This window comes from Felis catus, chromosome C1 (genome assembly GCF_018350175.1).
Source record: "Felis catus isolate Fca126 chromosome C1, F.catus_Fca126_mat1.0, whole genome shotgun sequence".
NCBI lineage: Eukaryota > Metazoa > Chordata > Mammalia > Carnivora > Felidae > Felis > Felis catus.
The window spans coordinates 20,667,509-20,685,240 of NC_058375.1; the positions used below are offsets into that span (position 1 = coordinate 20,667,509).

The 17,732-nt window shown below is 59.4% G+C and overlaps 1 protein-coding gene across 9 annotated transcripts in view; it reads right to left on the reverse strand.

Annotated features, from left to right (window-relative positions):
* AHDC1 (AT-hook DNA binding motif containing 1) overlaps positions 1 to 17,452 on the reverse strand; it is a 64,363-nt gene extending 46,911 nt beyond the window's left edge. For 3 of the 9 annotated variants that reach the window (XM_045035368.1, XM_045035371.1, XM_023258367.2), the window contains exon 1: positions 16,665 to 16,899. The gene's annotated coding sequence lies outside the window, so the exon portion shown is untranslated. Of the gene's footprint in view, positions 1 to 16,664; positions 16,900 to 16,993; positions 17,275 to 17,434 lie in introns of those variants that run through there. The other 6 variants (XM_045035373.1, XM_023258365.2, XM_045035372.1 and 3 more) reach the window with 4 other exon arrangements.
* Between the last annotated feature and the right edge of the window lie 280 nt (positions 17,453 to 17,732).

Below are 17,732 nucleotides of genomic sequence, written 5' to 3' on the forward strand. Positions count from 1 at the left end.
GACACCCCTTGGGCCAGGGATTGGGCACTGTGCCCTCCTGGGCACATGGCCCACATCTACCACTACAAGGGTCAGGGCAGGAGGGAAGAGGGACCTTGGCCTTCTCTCCTGGGTTACCTCTGGGACTTGGAGTCTGATCCTGGCAAAGATGCCTCTTTTCCATGTTGAGCTCCTGGCCCCTCACTCAGAGGGCCCCAAATCTGTCTCTGGGGAACCCCTCATTTTGTTCCTTTCTTTTGCTCAGAATGCTCAGGAAGAAAGCACTGCTGAGGCCCAGACTTCTAGGCCAGATGATGCCCTGCAAAGTTGGCTAGACCAGACCCTAGGACATGATACCAGAATTCCCTCCTACTCAAGACTAATCACCTCATCACACAGATGGAGAAATTGACACCAAGGAGGGCACGGTATTTGTTTGAGGTCACCCAATGGCTTAGCAGCAGAACCTGGAGCACAGTCTCTAATGACCACATTCCGTGTCACCACCAACAAATCAGGTTTCTAGAGTGCGGCTCAACCCCATGCTGACCACCCCTTTGCCGGGCCGCTGGTCACCTGGCCTCTCCTCCATAATCCCATCCCAAGACTCCCCAGTCTGTGTCCCACACAACAGCCAGATTAGACTCCTTGGCCTGCCCAAGGCCAACATGCGGCTGTTGTCCACATGGTTCCCTTTATCTGAAGCCCCTCCCTCCACCTCTGCCTGCCCAAGTTCAACCAGCCTCTTTAGGGTCTGGCTCAATGCCAGCTCCTTCGTGAGCCTCCCAGAGCCCTGACGGGTGCTGCCTCATCCTCCTTTAATCTTCCAGGGTGCTTCGCCCGCATCCCCACGTTCAGCCCTATCTTGTCTGCGTGAGCCGTGGTTACCAGGTGCTTGGGCTACCCAGAGCTGCAGACCACCTCACCTCTGGGCCCCAGCCCTGGCAGAGTACCCAGCACTCAGGAGGGGCTCAGTGCTCTTCATCCGATGTCCCCGTGCCCTACTGTTAATGAAACAATGGCTATCACTGATTGAACATTTACTACAAGCCCAGCTCCTGTACTGTCCCACTCTCGCATGATGGACCCAGCTTAGAGGTTCTGTGACTTTCCTGAGGTCACGCAGGAAAGAATGGGGAATGCCACAGGTCCTTGCTCCTAAACGAGCCTCCTCTTCCATTCCACTTGCCTCTTCTAGATCAGACCACCATCATCTCCCATCTGTACCACGTAAGCCTCTCGACTAGCCTCCCTGCCTCCAGTCTCTTCCCACCTTACCTTGTCGCTAAAGACTTCCCATGACTCCTTGCGGCTCACTAGACAAAATCCAAATCTGTGATCACAGCAGCTAAACTCTGTGACATCTGGCTTCTGCCTTCTATGCAGCGTCTCTTCTCAACATCACCCCATGTGCCTACCATACCATACCATACCTTGATTTATTTCCAGGCTTTGCATATGCTGTTCCCTCTGTGTGGAACACCTTCCCCATATGTTTCCTCTTGTGAATTCCTACACATCCCTCAACATACAGGACCCAGGGTTACCTTAAAATCTCATCAGGTGAGATAAGCAACAAACTGGTCACAAAACTGAGAGCTCTATGAGGGAAGGGCCTGTGTCCCCTGTGTCCCCAGTGCTTAGCCAATAATCCATGCTCAATCAACATTTGTTGAACGGACGCTCCGTATATACGTGTTGGCTCAACAGAGAAATGACAGAAGAGTACCAGGCCACAGCGTACAGGGCTGGAGGTGGAGGGGAAGGGACTGAGGCCAGGCAGGCCAAGGACGCGGTGGAGAACAGTGACAAATACTGTCAGGGGCTGCTCTGCGGCAGAGCTACACTCTTGGCAGAGGGAATGTTTGTGAGAGACAGAGGAAGGAAAGCGATGGTGTGAGGGAGGCTCTGAAAGTGTGTGCGCGCGCGCGCACGCATGTGAGAAAGTGGCGAGGATGCATGTCGGGGAGCGGGTGTGTGTGCTGCATTTGTGAATGAGTCTGTGAGAGAGAGGGTGGGGGATGTCAAGGAACGCACGTATATGGGCCTGGGGGGGTTCTGTATGGGAAGGGGAGGGTGCCGGTGAAAGAGAGCCTGTGTGCTGGGTTCGTGTGGGTCTGTGCGAGAAAAGGTGAGGGTGTGTGTCACAGGGCTGTGGGTGTAGGTGCTCGAGGTCGTGCATGTGTGCTTGGGGTGGCGGGGGGGAAGGTGACGGAGAAAGACAAGGAGCAAGAAGGGGCCATCTAAGGGGGGGGTGAGTGAGAAACTCTGTGTGGGCATGGCGGGGGGGCGGGGTGCTGTAAGCATGCGCAGGGGGAGACGGTGTGCCTGTGTGTGTCCAACAGGCAGGGTAAGGTAAGAGATGTCGCAGCTCTACTGAGGGTGTGGCTTCCATAGCCTCGGCCATGGGCCCTGTGCCAGAGGTGGGGGCTGGCCCTGGGCCCAGGGTGGGGGGCTCTGAGAGATTCCTCAGAGTTCTCCCCGGAGCCACAGGCGCCAGATTACTATGTCCCCAGGCAGGGAGGCCGAGGAGGCCCAGATGTGCGTGCTCCTTACATCTGTCCACAGCAAAACCTCTGGGCATTTATTTGTCTTTGTCTGTGTCCGGGTATGCACGCCTGTGCTTGTGTGCGCACTGCCGGCTGTGTGTCTGTGCCTGTCTTTGTCTCTGTATGTATCTGGGCCTTTGTCTCAGTGTGTGTGCCTGTTGGTCTATGCCTGTCCGCATGACTGTGTCTGGGTTTGTGTGTGTCTAAGTGTATCTGTGTCTACGGGGCACTGTGTGTCCTTGATCTGTGCCTGTCCAAGTAGGGCTGCCAGCGTCCCCCCGGACTGCCTGTTTGTAGCTGTGGGTCTATGTGGCCTTGGTGTGAGTGAGGGAATGTTGTGCTTTTGAGGCTGTGTGTCTAGATGTGAGTGTTTCCTTGTACCTCCGTGGGACTGTGCTGTGTGTTGTATTGTGGAAACGTTTATCTGTGCCTGTGGGATGTGCATTGTAAGACCAAGGATATGTGTGTCTCTGTGTGCGTGTGTGTGTGTGTGTGTGTGTGTGTGTGTGTGTTGGGTGTGAGGGTGTGAGGGGTTTGTCACAGACTGGTGAGCAAGTTAATCTCAGACTCCGTGACACGTGGAATAAAATCACGCTCCCATAATGGGATCATTCGTCTTCCTGTCCAAGGAGAGAACCAACTCTTCACCCTCCGCCCTGGGGGAGCCAGTGGGGCCAGGGCCGGGCTCAGCCCCCATCCAGGCCCCCTCTGGCTTCAGTACCCCACCCCCACCCCTCCTCATCCGCACCAGGCCCATTCTGCCTCCAGAGTGCCCTGGTGCCCACTGCGGGCTGGGCTGGGCTCCAGGACATGTGACCCAGAGCCTTAGAGGCCTGTCCTGGGCCCCCCAGCCCCACCCACTACCAAGGAGAGCCCTGCCCCAAATGGGAGGGGGAATGCAGGAAGGAATCTTTGGGCCCCTCCTCCTCCCGGAGGGGAGGGATGAGCTGCAGGCCGGGCCGGGATTTTCCATCTCTCAGCAACAAGATTCCTGGTGAGCAGGCTGCGGGGTTTGGCAGGGCGCCTGCTGGAGACCCGCCCTCACCCGCCAGGACGCCTGGGTCCCCAGGGCCAGGCAGCAGTGGGTTCCCTGGGGAGCCAGGAGGGCCCCAGAACTTCAGCTTACTGCTGCCCAGGCCTGTGGGAAAGCCAGACACTTCCAGGCTCCCCCCCCCACAACCCCCAACCAAAGATGGCTCTCCAGGCCTCTAGGCGAACCATCACCCTTCCTCTGGCCTCCCCCTAGCCTCAGCCTTTGCTTCAGAAAGCCGTTCAGCACCACCCACTCCCCACCTGAACCTTGGCACAGGCCCAGCCTGGGTTCTAGACCTCACCTCTGGGTTTGAGGGCTCCCAAGGCCAGGGCTGTGCTTCTCATCTCAGACTGGGGCTTCTGAGGACAGGGCCATGTGTCCTGCAGCTGTGAGATCCCTCTTGGACTTAATGCTCCTTCCTGATTGAGCGGACAGGCATCAAGAGAGGATTTCAAACTCAAGGCTGGGGAAACTGAGGCACTGAAGCTCTCTGCCCTACCTACCCCTATGAATCAGAGGCCAAATGCAGTAGTCTGGAGACACAAGATCCTAATTTTGTCCAACAGCAGTGGCTGCCACTCTCTTCCCTATAGGGGGTACAATGTCAGGAGGGGCTGAGCATCAGTTGGAGGGTAAGGGGAATGAGAAGGTGGATTCCCTAAACCCCCAGCCTTGGATGCGCAGCTGGAGAGCAGGTTTGGTAAGAGATTAAGGTCGAGGAGGAGGAGAAGTGAGTTGCTCCAAGATTTATGAGCCTAATTCTTCTCCCTTAAATTCCCCTCCAAGCCCCCAGCCCCAGCCTGGTCCCTCCAGGGTCATGCTGTGGCCCCAGGCCAATGTCAGGGCCCTAACCCATCGATCAGCTGTTGCTAGGGAGTTTCCACCCCAATGGGTTCTAAAGGGAGGGGCTCAACTGACACTAGGGACCCAGATTGATTGGGAGGGGGCATGGCCCTAAAGAGGCAGCCAACAGCCCCCTACACCCTCCCAGTTGCTGGGGGCTCACAGACTCCAGGGAAGAAGCAAAGGCTGGTGGGTGGGGCCCAGGAGGAGGTAGCCTCCCAGCCAAGGCACCACACCCAGCCCCGCCCTTTCAACAGGCCAGGAGACCTGGGATCCCTTGGGGCCCTACAGCTCACTGGGTGTGTGACCTTGGGCGGTTGCTGCTCTCCAGGCCTCAGCCTCCACACCGCACAATGCAGGAAGTGGCTCACATATCCCAGGTGTCCCCTCTTCAGCTCAGTTCCCTCAACACTTAGCCCTGCCCTCTCTCTAGTCCAAAATCTGGGCCACATGGGGCGAGTATGGGGCAGCTACCTGGAGGAATCCCTGAAAGCCGTTCAAGTCACAGCTGAGAAGCTTATGGTGATCACCCCTCCACCAGGCATCCGTTTTCCAGAAGAGTGAAACTGAGGCCTTGAAAAAGGGTCTTGAGTCTGGACCAAGAGTTCTACTGAAGTGTTACTGATGGGGTGGTTAAGGGCATGGTCTCGGGACAGGAAGACCTGAATTAAAATTCCAGCTGCGCCAGAAACTATGTTTCAGTCCCTCGCCTTCTTGCAGCCTCAGTTTCCTCATCTGCAAAGTGCGTAACGGTGCCTCCCTCCTTGAACTGTTGAGTGGAAATGAGAAGATGCACCTCAGGGTTTGGTGCAGTGTAGCAAAAGCTTGAACAATGGTTAACTATCATGATTGCAGTAATACTAGCATAAACCCAAGCAGTCAGAGGGTAGGGGAGGAGGGGTCCCAATCTGGCTGGAGGATGGCTCGTCCTCCAGCCAGTTTGGGACCCCGAGGGCCTCAGCTCTGGAGGGCCAGCCAAATTCCTCGCAGCCCCCAGCTGCCTCCCCTATTTGTTAAAGGCCTCTCATTAGTGAGCCTGGGCACCTGCCCCTCCACACGTAATAAGCCTCATTAGTATCTTAGCCCCAAGCTCTGCGCCCAGAGTCTATGTGTGTGCACACGCATGAGGGTGGGGGGCTGCAACAGGCCACCAGCCAGGAGACAGCATCCTCGCCAACCACACCCCCTGCCTGTCATCAGCAGGGCCCGTCACCACCCAGCTTGTCACCTGCCTGCCTCGCACCCGCACCACCTGTCACCCACCCAGCTCGTCACCCACCCAGCCCATCACCTGCACCACCTGTCACCCACCCAGCCTGTCACCGAAGCTGCCTGACAGGCATCTGGGTGGGGGACAGAAGATGGGGAGAAGACCACAGGGGTGTGGAGCTGGGGGCCCCAGAGACCCTGTAGGACCCCCACTTCAGCTCGGCATCCTGCAGCATCGCCATGGCAACCTCTCAGCCGCAACCACTTTCCCAAACATCCCCCGCCCACCCCACCCCCCAGGCCCTGCTCTTAGCTGAGCTGAAGCTGAGAAGAGCCTGAGTGACAGCAGAATGGGGCAGGAAGGAGGGGTTCATCAGCTGGCTGGCCTTGGCCATCCCTCCCTCTCTGGACTCGGTTACTCCATCTGCAAAATGGAGGAGCCAGAATGGGTAAGGCCCCTGTAGAGCAGGACAGCCATCTCCAGCCTGGATTGGCTGAGCCAGCTGCTAGTTAACCTGTGAGGGCTAGGGGGTGGGACAAAAGGACAGGGCTTTCTGGGTTCTTCCACGGCCCGGCCCAGAGAGGCTGGGCCTCTGGCCCAAGCTCACACAGCAAAAGAGGAGGAGCAGGCTGGAAGGGAGAGGGGCTCTGCCACAAGACTGCCAGCTGGAGACGCCACAGTGGGTGACCCAAGGTGACCGGGGGCTGAGCCGGCCCCCACCTCTGAGCTGCATTATTTATAATACCCGGAGCTTGGAGCTGAGCAACAGCTGGGGCGCTGCCCCTCCAGGGGGCACATGCCACAGTGGAATGGAGAAGACCAGGTGCCTCCTCAGGGAAGACCCCTGGGGTCCCTGGCGCCCTCCACAGCTGGCTGGGGCAGAGGCTGAGGTGGGAAAGGGGCAGCAGCTCCATCCTTTCCCTCCCTGCCCCCTCTCCCCTCCACTCCTCCAGGCAGGCAGCGATAGGATTACTTCTGCATGACTGCCCGCTCCACGGGGTTCCAGAGACCCTCCTGCCTGCAGCAATCTTTAAAATTCCTCCAGCCCAACCTCGCTCCCTTTCTCCCCGCAGTGAATGCTCTGGCGTCTACCGCAGTGTGCCCGCCACTGCCACCACCAAGCAGGCTGGGGGCCAGGTCCCTGGCACCTATGGGCGGAGGTGGTCCAGTCCTCAGAGTGTATATAGTCCAGCGTCTCTCAGAACCCTGAGGCCCAGGCCCTGGCCCATCCCCTCCGACCCCCAGTGCTGGTCCAGCCCCACAGAGCATGGCTCAAGCTGGGAATCAGGCTTTCTAGTTGCACCAAGGCGGATGGGCACATGCGTGCAAACACACCTGATGGGTCTTGGCGTGTCTGCCCACGTCCTCTGCTGCCAGAACCTAGTTGCCCCCACCTCTGCTCTGACCCCCCTTCTACCTCACCAATCCCCTGCTACCCCTGGGGTGGGCAGACAGCTGGGCCAGGCCAGAGTCTGTGGCTCCCCAGGGCAAAGAGGCAGGCAGGAGATCGATCCACTGAATTTTTTAAGGCTCTAATGGAGCCTGCATCCCAGGACTTGGGGCCTGGGACGCAGGCAATGTCTTGGGGACCCCTCCCTCAGTATTGCAGTTGCTTCCTCTTTCAGGTCTTGGGGGTCGGGGGAAACTTTCTATGAGCCTTTCCCCAGCAAGAGAAGAGGCATGAGGGGCCCCCGGGAAAGACATGGGATGTTGTGGGGGGGGGCTGTGAGCAATACCCAGAGCACGCCCCCCAAGTCTCCCCAGCCCTAATGCAGGCAGAAGCAGCTCAGCCTCTAAATCACTCCCCTCACGCTGCCCTCTGAGGCGGATTCTGTGCATCTGTAATTAGGGGGTGGAACAGATGGTGGAGATTCCGTTTAAAATCATGCATCTAGTAAAGTAACCTTCACTGTCGGAACTGACTCCCAGGGAGACCAAGCCCCGAAGCCAGATCTGGGGGGGGGGGCAATGAAGGTGGGGGGGCAGGGAGTATGTCAAGCCAACACCTCACCCATCTCTCTCCCTGAAGCCCCAGGCCCAATGTCCCTCTCAGGTAAGCCAAGGTGGGGGGTTGGCAAGCACCTGAGATTGTGCAGGCTGGGGGTAAATCCTCCTGCACCCCCCCCCCCCACAGCATATATGCCGGATCCAGGGCAAAGCTGGGTACTCAGAGTTCTTGGCTGTGAGACCAGGGTGACCAGGTGCCAAGAGCCCCCAAAGAGGCCCCAAGCCCCCAAAGCCCAGGCCAAGGTGTCCAGAGCCCAGGGTCTCGGGTGGGGCAGCTTTGAACCAGATGTACAGGCTCACTGTCCAGGAATGAAAGGCCTGGGGCAGTGAGGGAGGCGGAGGTGCCTCCCCAGGCAGAGGAGGCCCCGGGAAGTTGGAGGAGGGGGGTGCTGGACAGCAGAGGAGAGAGAGCACACAAGGGTGAGCAAGGGTGTGTGCAGGGCTGACTGAAGCTGTCTGGGAGGGTGTCTGGGGGAGGGGGCCCCCCAGAGCAGAGGTTGGGGGGGGAAGCCGTGATGGAGAGTGCTGGGGGCGGGGCATGTTTGGGGCTGGGAGTGAGGGCTGCAGAGCAACTGAGGTGGGGTATGCGACAGGGCAGGGAAGAGCCACTTGTGGGCTCTGGGGGGGTGAATGGGCTGTCACCAAGCTGCTGCTATGTGTGCCTGGAGAGGTGTAGGGCTGTCCCTGGGCCCCTGGATGGCTGAGAAAAGGACGGGAGCTGGGGCTTACTGGGGATATACAGAGGACTGCCTGTTGGGGTGCTGGGTCTATGGGGAGTATGCGTGTATGTGCATGCCTGCGAAGGTACGAGAAGCTGGGGGGACATCATCTGTTTAGAAGTATACTAGAACTCAAGCCATGTCTGCACGTCTGAGGTAAATGGTGTGGCTGCAGGGAGCGTCCTTGTGTGTTGAGTGGGCAGTGTGCGTATATGTGATGTGGATGGGGGGAAGTTGTGTGTTTGGAAAGGTGTAGGGATTGGATCGGTGTGTTTGGGGAGGTGCTGGGCTGCAGGTGGGGGAAACATTAGGGCTGCAAGGAGTCTGTGTATGTGTCCGGTGAGGTGTTGCTGCTCTGAGAGTTTGAGGAAGCCGAAGGTATTAGGGCTGCAGCAGGGTTCTGGGGGGATCTGGGCAGGTGCCGGTTTAAAGAGGGAGTTGCTAAGTGTGTGGGTGTTGGGTCTTGGGTGTTTGGGAGTACGCTGGGGATCATAACAACCTGGGTTTGGGTTCACTGCTAGGGCTGTATCTATGTGTCTCTGTGGGGAGGTGGGTGGCAGTTGTGTGTTTGGGGGCATGACGGGGCTGTGTGTGTATATGGGGCAGCTGGATGTCAGAAAAGTAGATTATGTGGAGAGGTGGTATGTTTGTGGAAGTGTTGGGGCTGTGTTATAGGTGGGGCAGTTGTGTATTCAGGGGCGTTGGAGCTGTGAGTAAGGGAGGGGCAGCTGTATATTCAGGTGTTGGGGGCTATAGTTGGGTCCCTGTGCTCAGACACATGATGGGGCTGCGGGAGGACAGGTGTCCCTCCGGGGAGATGATGGGCAGAGTCCTAACCTCCGCTCAGAACTGCCTGCGAGAACCCCTCTTCTGGGGACGGGGATGCCTGCCCACCCCCAGACCCTGTGCGGGGGTGTGGAGAACAGAGTGGGGGTACGGGGGGGGGGTTGTCCATCTGTCTCAGCCTGTGCCCAGGCCAGAGGAGCAGAGCCGCCTCCTCGCTCCCTGGGGGGCAGCAGCGGATCTCAACCCACCCATCTGCCTTCAGATGGTTGAGGCAGGAGCCTCCACAAAGCTGCCTGGAGGGCATCACTGTGTTTGAAGAGGCACAGGCTGGGGGGTGGGGGGAACTGCACAGCAAACAGTCCTCATGGAGGCTCCTTTGAAAACCACTGACGCCAGGAGAGAGGAAGAGGGAGGACAGGGGCGGGTATGTCTGTCCTTGTGCGTCTGTGTGGGTCAGTGCCCAACTGTGAGCCTTGGAGCCCCTTTGCATGTGTTCATGCTGATGGCCTCTGTTCAAGCGGCATCCTGGCCTTGGAAAACAGCCCTCCAGCCCTGGCTGCAAGCTCACAGCCTCACACAGGCAGCTACCCCTGTGCACACTGCCTACACCCCCCTACACCCCCGCACCTTCACATCTGCATAACACTGCACCCTCACATACATGTAGCTCACCCCCAGGGCCCTGTACCCTCACGTACAAGTGCTACAAGTCCCTACACCCACTAGGTACACTCCCACTCTGCGAAACCAGGTTTCGCACCTGTCACATATACATACATGCGCATGTACATACCTGCCAAGTAGCTATCACACATACACCCACAGAGTCCACGCACCTTGGATCTCCCCGTCACACCCACATCTCCCACCTCACACGCGCTCCTCTCTCACACACACAACAGATACTTGCCATCTTGTACCTATACACATGTGCCCGTGTGTGTGTACGTGCACACACTCACCCTGACCAACTTTCAGATAGCTCTTTGACACCACCCAACCCACCAGCCAACTCCCTAGGAAGACTCCCAGTGGCTGAGAGGGCCGCCAGCCTCCCCACCCTGCCAGCTGGGAAGGACGGGGAGGGCATACCACCCCCCCACCCAGACACCTGCGAACACTGATCTTCACCTCCAGAAAGAGCCCTCCCTCTGCTCCGGTATGAGTGCCACTGTATATGGGTGAGAGTGTGACTGCGTGTGTGTGCGTGTCAATGTCCTGACATCCCATGACGAGGCATGTGTGTCACTGCCTATATGGGTAAGGAAGCACAGGCATGAATTCCCCAGTTACATTTCTGAGATGTGGGGTGAGTGCAAGGGTGAGATTCATATGTCACAAAGTGTGTGTGTGTGTACAGATATGAGTATGGGGGTGCATTTACACAAGGAGATGCACACCCAGTGAGTGGTGAGTGTGACACAAGAGGGGTGTCCACCCTGAGATAGGGGTCAGAGCTGGGGAAACTGCTCCAGCAACTCCTTCCCCCACAAAAACAGCAGGGAGGAGGGGGTCTCTGCGCGCTTCTCTCTTTCTTGTTCTCTCTCTTTCTCTCTGACCTCTTTAGCAGCTGGAAACTGAGCCGGGGGTGGAAGGAATGGAGACTTGGCTGGCCCAAGGGTTTGGGGAGGGAAGCAGGAGAAAACACCTTCCAGATTCTCATCAAATCCCTGTTTGTGGTCTGTAGCCTCAAGCCTCTCCGCCTCTCCCCTCTCTCTTTCTCTCCGTCTGGGTTTCCCCCTTTCTTTATCTCTTCCTGTCTCTCATTCTCTCCCCATGTCTCTCCTCCTCCTATCTCAGTCACCTCATCTCCCTTCTGGTATCTCTGTGTCTCCACGTCTCAGTCTCTCTGTCTGTTTGTCTCTCCCCAGGCCCTTCCATTTTTCAGACTCCTCTTCTCTCTGCCAGCACCTCTGTCTGTCCGTCTCTCCCTGTCCTGGTCCATCTGTCCGTCTCTCTCCGTCTGCCTGTGCGTGGGTGTCTCTGTCCATCTGTTCCACCACCCATCTGTCTGGTTGTCTGTGTTAGTCCTTCTAAGGGTGCCCACTCGCTTCCCAAGGTACCCTCCCCCAGGTCAGCAAAGGCCTCTCCTGGCTCAGGGGTGGGGAGGGGATGCAGAGCTGCAGCTTCTGGAAGCTTCAGTAGCAGCTGGGCTGAGCTGGGAGTTCGGGGCTAGCCAGCTGCAGAAGCAGCCCCTCCTCTGGGCTCCCAGGCCAAGGACCCCAGAGCAGAAAGGGGAGAGAAAGCGGGGCCTCACTGCAGCTGAGTGTGTGTATGTGTATGTAAGGGGGGAGGCAGAGGGCCTCACTTTACCCTCACTTCACCAACCCCTCTACCAAAGCGGGGCCAGGCAGGAGAGGGATCCTCAGTGCCCACCTTTCTTATCCTCTAGCCAATGGCAGAGATGCTGGGATCCAGGAAGGAGGGGTTGGGGGGGTGCTAGGTCTTGGGAGAAGGAGGGGCTAAGAGCCACAGCTTCTTGTCAGCTGGGTGGGAGGGGAGGTCCTTCCCTCCTCTCTTCCAGGCAGTCCCTGGGGATGGTTCTAGTTCTGGTCTCAGCTCTAGGCATGCAGGGCTGCACAGGCAATTCTCACTGGCTCCCACTGGGGTTATTCCCACCTCCCAGCTTCTCTAGAGCCTTTGACCCATAGGGATATAGGGGGAATATAGCAGTATCTCCCCTTCCTCAAGTGGAGGTTGGTTCTAGACATGTGAGCACTGTGATCCTGTCTAGGCACTGGCCATCCTGAGAGGCCCCGGGAAGCTCACCTACCATTGCCAGACCAGCACCTCATCCTTTCTCTCTGTCACGCGCTCTCTCTCTCTCTCTCTCTCTCGCTCTCTCTCTCTCTCTCTCTCTCACACACACACACAGTGCACCCCAGCATTCCTGGCCTGCACCCCCACACCTCCACTTGGTAACTCAGAGGACTTAAGAGGGACAGTGACAGGCTCCCAGAGTACCTCCAGCTCACGGTCAGGAGCTAGAAGTGACATCCATCCCTCAGGACCCTCCTAGTTGGCTCTGTGCCCCCTACTCCCTCTCCAAGAATAGTCCAAATCCCACAGGCTCACAGGGGATGGGGAAACTGAGGAAGGGAGGGGAGAACACAGTTATTCCTCCTGAGACCTTGGCGTGGAATCCTAGGGAAAGAAAGGGACGCTGACCTACCACAAGCAAAGTCCATATTGGCTGCTCCCTCCGCATAGCCCTATGGCTGGGCCAGGGCCAGAGGCTGGCTCCCTCCCTCTAGAGCTCTCCTTGCCCCCGGCTGGGCCCCCTCCCTCTCTGAGCTTCTGAGCAGTCCTCCCTGCCCTCTCCCTCCCAGCTCTGGCTCTCTCATCCTCAGCTCTTGGAAGCCTGACTCACTGTTTCCCCTCCTCTCTCCCCTCCCTCCCTCTCTCTCCCGGCAGCGGCGCCTCCCCCTCCCCTGGGGGGGCTCTGGCCACAAGGGTGCCCGCCTGCTCCTCTCTCCGGGCTCCAGTCCCCCACTGCACCCAGGAGGCCCCCTGCAGCTGTTCCTATTCTCTAACTACAGAGTGGTAGAGTGCAAAGAGCCTAGGTCCCAGGCCTGGCACTGCTGAGTATTTGTGACCCTGGGCAAATGGCTCCCTTCTCTAGACTTGGTTTTCTCCTGTCAAACAAGGTTGGGGGAGGGGGTCCAACTGGATGATGCCCCTGACATCTCTAGAACCCTAATGGTCCCTGCCTTTAAAACCCCATGTGCCTCCTGGCCTAGAGTGTGTGCACAACCTGTGGGGCATTGTACCTGCTTCAGGCCCCGCCCCCAGGTCCAAAGAATAGCTCTGCTCTGTTCCCAGACATTTGGAAAAGGCAGAGAGGAGCCGCTGCCCTGGGCACGACCATTAGTCAAGTGACCCCTGGAATCCCCCTGTCTCCCTATTCTCCCTCCTCCTGTGAGAGTCTTTCCCTCTCTTCCTATTCCACCTGTCCTCCTCCCTCTTCCCAGAGACATTTGCTTGTCTCTCCTCCAAAAACAACGCCTCATCATTTCAGGCTGTAGGGTCGGGAACAGCACGTGCCTAGGCCTTCTTGGTCCCCTGGGCCCCACCTCCAGGGGCTGTGATACTGGCTCTTCTCCTTGCCTGTTTGCTCTCTCACCCCCTCATCGCTGGCTTCTGCCACCATCTTCCCCTCTCTCCACCTGGCATGTGGCAGTCCGGGTCTCTCTGCTCCCCCCGACTCCCCTCCCCCAGCTCTCTCCCTGGGGCGGGGGGGGGGGGGCACATGCTGGCATTAGCAACAATGTTATCCTTCCTCCCTCCTGCAGTCCCCATCCTGGCTTTGCCCTCTCCAGAGCTGTCCCAAGAGACCGAGGGGACCCAGAGACAGAGCTGGGCTCCATCCCATAATAGTGAGTCTGCTTGACCTCACTCAACCAGACCAGAAGAGTCTGGTCATCTGGTATGAAGCCATGGCATGGCACCCCCTGGTCTAGGGTGACTGGCATGAGACGCAGAGCTCTGTATTCCACAAACAAACAAAAAAGTTGGCCTGGGGGTGGGACATCGGGGGTTTGGAGGGAAATAAGGGAGATCAGGTTTGCCTGCCCTACCCAACTGGGAACAGAAGCAAGTGGAGGGAGTGGCTCAAAGTCAATGCTCTAGACTGATCTGAGAACCAGCAATGTCCCTCTAGGGCTCTGCGAATCCACAGCAGCAGCAACCCCCCCCACACCCCTTCCCACAAGTTGCCAGCCAGGGACATTTGGCCCCTCCAGCCTGCAGAATAGCCACAACCTCAGGTGGAGATCCCATCCCTTAATCTCCTGTAGGGTCCAAGGCCAACCTCCCAACAGTACACCTCCACTTAGCTCAGCAGGGCGTCCAGAAGCCTCCCTGCCAAGATCTAAGCAGGTGGAATGGGGGAAACAGCCCCCCAACTCCCAAGCCCCCTCATCCAAGTCCCAGTCAAGGGCTGGGAAGCAATGCAAAATAATCATGGACCACACATACTGCCAAACCGAGACGCAGCACTGTCCATCCACAGCACCTGGGGGTGTGGGGCTCCCTGCCCCCCGACCCTGTTCCAGACCCCCCAGCCCAGCAACCGTAATAAACAGCAAGCTCTTTTTCTTTATGACACCAAATTTCTCCAAGCCCAACAGCTCCTTCCATCACTACCTCAGCCATAGATCACATTAAAAACTCACAGAGGGCAACTTAAACACATCACATTTGTTTCTCTCTATATTATTTCAAAAGTAACGGCATTAAAAATGGATTTTACTACAGAAAATAAATATCAGCACGTGGGCCCGGAGCCCAGGCAGGAGGAGGGAGCCCACCAGGAGAATGTCCCCGAGGGCTTGGGCACAGCTTAGGCACTGACCAAGGAGGTGACTGTGAGGCCAGACGACACCCTGGGGAATAGGGGGGATGTTTGGGGAGGGGGCGACACCTGCCCACCCCACACCCGCCCCAGTGCCAGACCAAGAGAAACAAGAGTCACTGGTTTGGACTGGGGCCCACTGGTCCCCCTAAACTCATACCCTCACGGATCTCTGTAACCTCTGAAGGGTAAGAGCTCTGGGGCAAGAAGTTCACCAGTCTCTGGGGGTTATTCCAACTATTGACACAGCAGGAGAAAAAAAATGAATTCAACTTACTATCCAGTTTGATTTTCCATTGCTATAAAAATAAATATACATCTGCTCAAAGGAAGGAGATGGCAAGCAGCGTGCACATGCCACCTGGGGGGTCCCCCCACAGCTCACCACCACAACCCAGCCTCCAAGCCAAGGGTGGGGGGGATGGACAGACTGGTAATCTTTCACTTAAAAGCCCCAGCTCACACAGTTACACACACACACACACACACACACACACACACACACACACACACACACGGGGCCACAAGGAACAGGAACAAGCCAACAATAGAAACACCCCAAATACTCCTGGCAGGACTCTGCCCAGGCCCGGGCACATGCCCCCGCCCCGCCAGCAGCAGCAGCAGCAGCAGCGGACAAAATGTGGCCACCCTGACCCGGAGGCAAAGCTTGTCCTCACACCCTGAGCTCTGCCCAGGGAGCTGGGGCCAAGTCCCGCCTGACACCAACTGGTCCGGCGGGAAACGCCTGCCCAGCCAGACAGGCACAGGCCCCCCAAGGGTCCCTCCTTGTGCTCAGGGACCAGGCTGGTGCAGCCTGGCCCTGCCTCCCAGGGTGACGCCTGGGCCCAAATTCAGCTGGCCCTGCCAGTCAGGCACTGGTGCAGAACCGAGGGCACCAGGCTCAGCCCCTCCCAGCCCAGCCCCAGGGCCCCCAAGCTAGGAGGGAGGGGGGACTCCCCACCCCTCCACATCTGGCCCTGGCCCCCAGGGTCTGCGGTAGAGAATTCCCGCCCCCGCTTCTCTCTCTCTCTCTTTCTCTCTCCCTCCTCCCGCTCTGTGCCCGCTGCCCGCCTCAGGGACAGCCCCAGCTCCCGCCTCCGGCCAGCAAGGCCCACATCCTTCCTCCCTCAGCTGGCCCCTTTGCCTGGCAGGAGGCTGGGGGGGTCAGGCTGCTAGGGAACCCCTCCAGCTCCCATCAGTCCTCATCCCCAGCCCCCAAACTCTGGGTTGCTGTCCCTTTTCCTGTAGAACAGGAAACAAGGTTATTTCCTAGACTCAGAGCCAGCCCCCTGCCCCTCTGGCTCTGCCCGGGGACCAGGACCCAGCAGGAGAAGGCGCACTCAGCCAAAAGGCACAGGGATTCAGCAATTCACCCCCAGCTTCGGGCCCAGGGGGCTGACAGCTGTCACTCAGCACCCCACCCCCTGGGGAAGAGGGGGCCCGATTCAATCAGAGCCCCAGAGGAAACGCATTGATAGGCGATTATTTATTTATTTATGCAAAAGTGAGCCGACTTTGTTCGCCAGGTAACCGGGCATGCGGCCCAACCCCTCCGGCCCTGGCCACCCCCAAATCCCTCCTCCGCCCCACACCCCCTCCGGGTCATTAGGTCCCCGCCCCTCAACTCCCAGAGCACCAGCGGAACCTTGGGATTTGGGGGTTGGAGGGGAGGGGCTCCTCCCTCCGCAGTCTCCCCCTTTCCCAGCGCCGTTCCTAAAATCCAGCCTTGTTCTCCGCTCCCACGGTCCCCCCTTCATTCCCCCCCCCCCACATTCTCAGCAAGCTGGAGAGCAAATTGCAGTTTTAAATCCAAAGACCGAGGGAGGAGGAAGGAGGAGGGGGCGCGCGGCAGCGCTGGGCGCGCACCTCGCCCCCGAGCCGGGGGAGCTGCGGGGCGGCCAGGAAACCCGAGAACCCCCCCTCCCCACCCCCCCTTCTCGTCCACCTCCCCCTCCCCCTTCCCGGCGCTGCCTGCCAGGCTTCGAGCCGAGCCCAGCCGAGCCGCGGGCCCCGGTGGAAACAAAGACCGATCGCACCGCGGGCACCGCAGCCACCGGGTCCCGCGGACCGGACCGGGGCGCGCGGAGGGGGCGCGGGCCCCCCCCCCCCGGTGCGCTGCACAAAAGAGCCCGGCCGGCCGGTCCCCAGCGGGGTCTAGGGCTGGGGAGGAGGCGCCACTCACCGGAGTGCTGGGCTGCCGGCTCCGTGGGTCCGAGCCAGGCGAGGGGCTTTGGGGGGCGTCTGTCTTCCGGCGGCGGCAGCGACGCGGGAGCCCGGCTGCTGGGGAGAGGAGTCGTGGAGGAGCCCTGAGCCGCCCGCCGTTGCTGACAGCATGGCTCGCGTCTCGGCTCACATTCTCCGCCGCTAACTCCGCTGGACACGGCCCCCCGCTCCCGCGGCGCCCCCCCCACCTCGATCACTCCTTCGCTCTCTGTGCCCCCCTCGCTCCCCCCGCCGCGCACACACTCTCACAGCCCTGGACACCCCCGCCCCCACCCCCCCATTGCAAACCTGGGAGGGAACGCGCCCCGCGTAGTCCTCCTCCTGCTCCTCCTCCTCCGCCCTCCTCCCTCCCGCTCTCTGGCTGTCTGTCTGTCTCTCTGACTGTCTCTATCTCTCGCTCTCTCTGCCTTTCTCTGCTTTCCGAGCTGGGTGGGAAAAGGAAATGAGGACAGAAAGCAGACGCTGGCTTTGGGTGGTGGTAGCTGGATTCCCTCTCTCCCTCCCTCCTCCTCCTCCCCTCCCTCCTCCTGCCTTCTGCTCTCTCCGCTGCGAGCGGGGCTGAGCGCAGCCTGGCGGGTGGCTCGCTCTGCCCGCCCGCCCGCCCGCCCGCCTGTCTGTCTGTCTGGTCTGCCTCGCTCGCTCCCTCCCTCCGTCTCTCGCCCTCGCCCTGCCTGCCTGCCTCTCTCCGTCTCCGCCGCCGCCGCCGCTGCCTCTGCGAGCTCGCCTTACCTTCGCCGCTCACCATCCGGAACCCCAGGGGGGAGCGCGCGCGCGGCACGCCGGGACTTGTAGTCCCCACCCCGGCCGCTCGGCGAGCGGGGCGGGCGGGGCCGCGCCGGCTGCTCCGACGGCGCGGCCCTGGGCCCGCGGGGACAGCGCGCGGGCCCTTCTGGCGGGGGTGCGTCCTCGTTTACCAAGGGTGCTGGTTCTCCCCAAGGATTAGGGATGTTTCCCACGTTCCTTGTTCTCCGCGGGAGGCTCTGGCTCGAGCGAAGGTTGCGGGTGGGAGCGAAGGGGCGGGGTCTGA